The following is a 5,791-nucleotide window of genomic DNA, read 5'->3' as shown; positions in this document are numbered from 1 at the left end:
AGATAAACAATTAATTAATTGAAAGCTTATGTTCCGAGTTATGTGATTATCTAGATGAGTTATATATATATATGACAATGATATCTTAATTCTAGATTGATCTCTCGTATTTGCACCTTGTTTGGTGTCTAAAAGCATTTGGAACTTTCCCTAGACCATTGGGATAGCAGAGGTAATATTGCAAGATAATTGTTTGACAGAATACTCCATATCTCAATCATGGTTTTGCATAATGATCAATGCAAGATGAAATGCCAAAAAGAGTGTTGGGGACATCTTGAAGTTGTGAATGATGCCCTCCCACGTATTTCCCGAGTCAAGGAATCGTTGATGCAAATAGTGCATAAGATGTTTGGGTGAAGGTGAATAATCTCATCGCACCATGACCATCACTTCCACGACATATGGGAATGATACACATTATATGTTTGATAGAATGCCTTCCCAATGCATGTGATATTCTTGGTTCAACCCCTTCATCCTCTCTCCAACCAACATACTCCTCCAATGGCATATTTTGAAATGATAGGATCCATGTTGAGCCATGGCATAGGAGATAAGAGCCTATGAAAGAAGGAGACAATTCGATGAAACTCACGCTTCATAATGGCTGTATGTATGGAGGGAAGAGTTCAAGAGTGTACAAGGCATGTGTAAAGTAAGTGATCACCCAAAATAGTAGATGATTGTCAAGTGAAAAATCATTTTGCCGGTATGAGATCATCAACTAGTTGATATGCATTGTATGTTGTTGTGAATAGACCATAGGAATCACCAAGTAACATATGTGGGTACGATTGTATGATACAGATATGTAGATCTGCTAGCTACGAAGTATTTGATGAAATCTCTTGAGCAAAAGTTGATGCATGGAGGGAGGAGTTGACTAGATATACATAAAAACATTGAATCTTGATCTAACCAATTGCTAGTAACAAGTCATTAAACTCGTATTCACGATGGAACTTGGGAGCCATACTACTTTGACCAAAGGCCTCTAAGGTCCTCACGAGACTATGAGATGCCAAATCCTCCATGTACAAGCACAAACTTTCAAGAAATCATTTCCAGTCAACACACAAACCACTTGACAGAATGCTCGATTGAGTATCTTGATAATTGAAAAATGAGTGTTAATTATTATTTTTCTCAATGAAATGATGTGAATTATGAGGATGTGAGTGCAACATAGTATTCCATGCCATAACCTCTAAAAATATCCACCACCTTAGATGTGGATTTATCTATATGCAGCGAGATAGAGTTGGAAATTTTGGTGTGTGAAGACAATACATAAAAGGGTGACTCCTAATTTGTTGGGTTAAATGTCTCATAAGTATATCAAAATAGATATACCCAAACTGTGTGAGTTTATGATGACAGATAATGAGAAACATAAAGATCGGGTTTAAAGAGAGTGCTTCATGGAATGCAACGACCTCATTAGATTGGCGTGATGTCAAAGAATAGAGAAACGATGTTAAATGCTTGATAGAATATCAATTTTGGTGATACTTGAAAAGATAATGCATACCAATGTTTGATTTCACCATTGGAGATAAGTACTGAGAGTTTGATATATGATGATGCTTATAAATCCTTGGGAAATTAAATAGAGATTTGTGCTGGTGAGAAGATAGGAATGGCATGGTAGTCCATTACCTTGCAACAATCTTTGATACCTCAATTTGACTTAATACAAGATCAGTGAGTTGTTTGACAATACACCCAGGTCGAACACATGACAGAGTCTATGGTTATGAGGCTCGAGAGTCCAGAATTTCTAAAGTAAGTATATTCAACCTTAGATGTGGTTCATGAAAAAGAGAAGATGGTCAACACATTTGGTTAAAGTACATGCATTCAAAGATAAATTGTCATCAAATGTGATCACAAGAAGATATATCTGTACTTCAAATAGTATTAAAATCCTATCTGCTTTGATGCTATCTTCATTCACTTTACAAGAAGATATATTTTGTGAGTCACAAGTATAGAAGAAATTGATGAATTTGGATAAGGCAACTCAATCTAGTTCACAATTACTAATTACTACTTTTCTTCTTGTAAAAGTGACTTGTGTAGCTTATTGTAACTCATAATTTAGGATTTTCACTTTTATTTTTTGAAAATTGGAGTTGGTTGGAAAAGAGATTAATATCCTCCAAAATCTAACTTTTTGAGTGGTTACGAACTCAAAAAGTTAGTTAAGTTAGAACGACTATAAATTGTTGAATCTCATTATAATAGGGGACTTGATGGACTTGAAGAGAGGGAACACTTATCTTTTGATAATAAGGCAATTTTTGGAAAGTGTGTACAATTGTTGTTCTTGTAATAAATCATTTCTTGTGTTCTTGGTGCTAAGAAATAAAAGAAAAGTACATTTTGCGTTCTCTTTCCTACTGAATCTGAATTGTTGAAGTGTTGATTCATCAATATGAGTATTTTCATAGTATGGTATAAATATTCATGAATCATTGAATTAGCATTGTGTTGATGATAGCTCTCAAGCATAGTTCTTGTTTGTTTTCATTAACAATCTACATCAATTTTATGGAAACATTGAAGTCATGTGGTGCATTCGTCATCAATAGTTTCCTTTATATATTCTAAGTTGTAATCATCTTTATTGAAAAATCAAAATTTTATCTTATGAGGGAGTTGCCCCTTTAAATGAAGAGGAAGGTCAGATATCAAGGGCATATCCAACTGTTGGAGAAATTGATTTGCCACACACTTCATTGGGCTAAATCACCTATTTTGTAATTGACAAATCTGTTTACCAACAAGTCCTATAACACTAAACAAATTCAACCAATCATGTTTGAATAAATATTTTTATAACATATCAATTGCATAAATAAATGTAAAAACTATAAAAATGTGTCATGTAGAAAAAAATAACAACTTGTGATTGGTAGAAACTAATTTAGTTTTGAGTGAAAGTGAATGCTTTTATCCAACGAAATAAATAAATTTTAAATAACCTTTTAATAATACTTACATATAAGTAAATAACATATAAAACAAGTTAACTATTATATGGTTGAATTGAGATTGTCATATTAGGTTAAATATTATAATCCAAGATTAAATTCTTATAGCATGTTAGTATTGAATATTATACTAAGAGTAAGAACTGAGGAAAAAATATTTTAAAAAATAAAAATAAAATTAGAGCAACATTTTAGCTTAGTTGAAACTCCGATACATCCATTGTAATACCTTCAAATTGAAGCTTTACAAATAGTATATTCCCTTCTAGTTAAAAGAAATTAAAAATCTTTTGTTTTGCTACATTTAGCACAAATGAAGCTTGTTTTCTAGTAACGTTGTTCTTCGCCAAAGAGAATAATAATAAAAAAAGGTTGAATATTTTGTCTCGATCATATCTTGACAAAAGGAAGAGACATGCTTAGTGGGATTGGTTAGAGTTATTGAAAATCTCCATGCTTCGATATGATAGAAAAGTGCATCTCCCCCGAAATGCTTGCTTTGGCTTTATCATTTTATTTTATTAAAATGTTTTAGTACTATTTTGAAATTTGGATCCTATATTTATTTTAAGATTAAGCGACCATGTTCTCATGTGGTTTAAAATAATTAATCTCCCCTGCCCAAAGCTATTTTATCTTGTCTATCTCTCGAAGCAAAGAATCTTGCATGTACATGTGCACGTTTCCATCCACCATTAAAATAGCGGCCATGGAAGTTTTACAAACGTAAGGCAAATCCTTCTCCTTTGTAGTACAAAAAAAACATATACTAGCACTTGCATCAAAAGGAGGTACAAGGGATACTCCGAGAGGTGTTAGATTCAAAACCAGAAGGGCCCGTTTGGTGAGCGGAATGGGAATACGTATTACGTATTCCAAAAAATTTGAATTCCTTGTTTGGATGCACCAAAATGGTATTAAAATACGAAGTAAAATAGGAATATGTATTCCAATTTTGGCCCAAAAATGGAGTTTTGCAATTCCACCCAAATAGGTGTTATTGGAATACGTATTCCTATTCCATTTTAAAATTTTTTTTAGAAAACATAAATTTTCGAGTCCGCGAATTCCCATCAAATATTGGCTGAACCAAACGAAGAATAGGAATACGTTCTATTCTAGAATACATATTCCTATTCCGCTCACCAAACGGACCCTAAATAAAGATTTACATAACAAAAAAAAGCTCAATCTCTGAACAAGTATCAATATATAAGCCATTCTTGTACAATGTTTCATGAATTAATAAGCAAAAAAAAAAATTAATGAATTGAAGATTGAGGATAATCATATATCTTATCTCTACATAGTCAATAATTTAATAGTACTCTAATTTAGTGGAGAAAGATAGTGTCTCTCGTTGGATAATCATCACTACTATTTGTTTGAGGTAGTTTATCCAGTAAATGTTAAAAAATATTGATATCCCATATCAGTGTTGAGAAACACTATTCGAGTGGCATTGAAAAACACATGTTGTTTTTGGAGGCAGACATGATTTCAAGGATCAATATGACACTTCCCACTTACAATTTTTTTTTGTCTAATGGGACATGCTTAGTTTTTAGATTGAAATTTGCACGATCCATCAAAAGTATTAAAATTGATGTATTATGTTTGAACGACAAATATGAAAGCAAGGGAAGAGATTTATGCATGAAACCTTTAATTGTAAAATAGACTCTCATGATCTTGATTCAAGTGTACAAATAAGAATGATGGATCTAGTGGAAGACCCTTTAGTGATGTAATATATAAATATTATTTGCCCACAAAAAATTTAGCATATGATATTTTTTTACTTTACTTGTTAAATGATTAATGAGTTATTAAACCTATGTAGAATTATAAAGTATGTATATACATTCTATTCACATAATGTATATCTGCTTTGTATAAAAAGTTTAATATATTTAGAAAATAAATTTTGATTTTATTAAGACATTGAAAAATCATGTTGACATCCATATATATCCTTTTAATATTTTTTGGTGTTTATGGGAGGATGCAAGAGTTAACAAAATTATTCAATGACCCTACATGTAAAATAGACATAAAAATAAAGGTAAGGACAATAAATCATCACGTGTCACCTAGTGTGTTATATATGTTATTGTCTAAAATAGAGATATTTTTTTAATGAATCAAACACATAAAATATATGAAATTTGTAGACATTGAAAATACATACTATTGGATTCTATTCCTTTCAAAAAGCATATACAATATTTTCCTAATCTTGTATTTCTTCCATCTCTCCCTATATCTCCATGTATGTCTTGTTATTTCTCTATGATCCCTATATGTAGCCCCACCCACTCTCCCCCAAGAAGATAAATCACTTCATTACCTACAAGCTAATGTTATATTTACAATAATGAGAAAGAGAGAACTTTATAATTTTAGTCAAATTATATGATTACACTATAATTAAAACCTTAACTTACCCAAACTTTCAAGTTTTAACATAAATTATAATAAAGTATTTTTTTTGAATAACAAAGATTAATTAATGAGATAGAATTTTATAAATTAACTTCAACTTACCTGAATGGTCGTTTTTTAATATTAATTACAATAATCTTCCCCATCACAACAAACTCATGAGAAGTAAATGAAAAAGATATTATGAATCAATAAAATATATTTTCTAACAAAAAAAGAGGTATCCATGAAAAATATATTTTAGATATTAGTAATCTAATAGTGTTTCAATATGAGATTATTTAAATATCCATTAAAACCTCTCCTAAAATGTCACTCAAACAAAATAAATATATGCATTCATTACT

Source organism: Cupressus sempervirens, chromosome 5 (assembly GCF_028749045.1).
Source record: "Cupressus sempervirens isolate cs-2001-9-10 chromosome 5, ASM2874904v1, whole genome shotgun sequence".
NCBI lineage: Eukaryota > Viridiplantae > Streptophyta > Pinopsida > Cupressales > Cupressaceae > Cupressus > Cupressus sempervirens.
Note: the sequence above shows the minus strand (reverse complement) of the source record.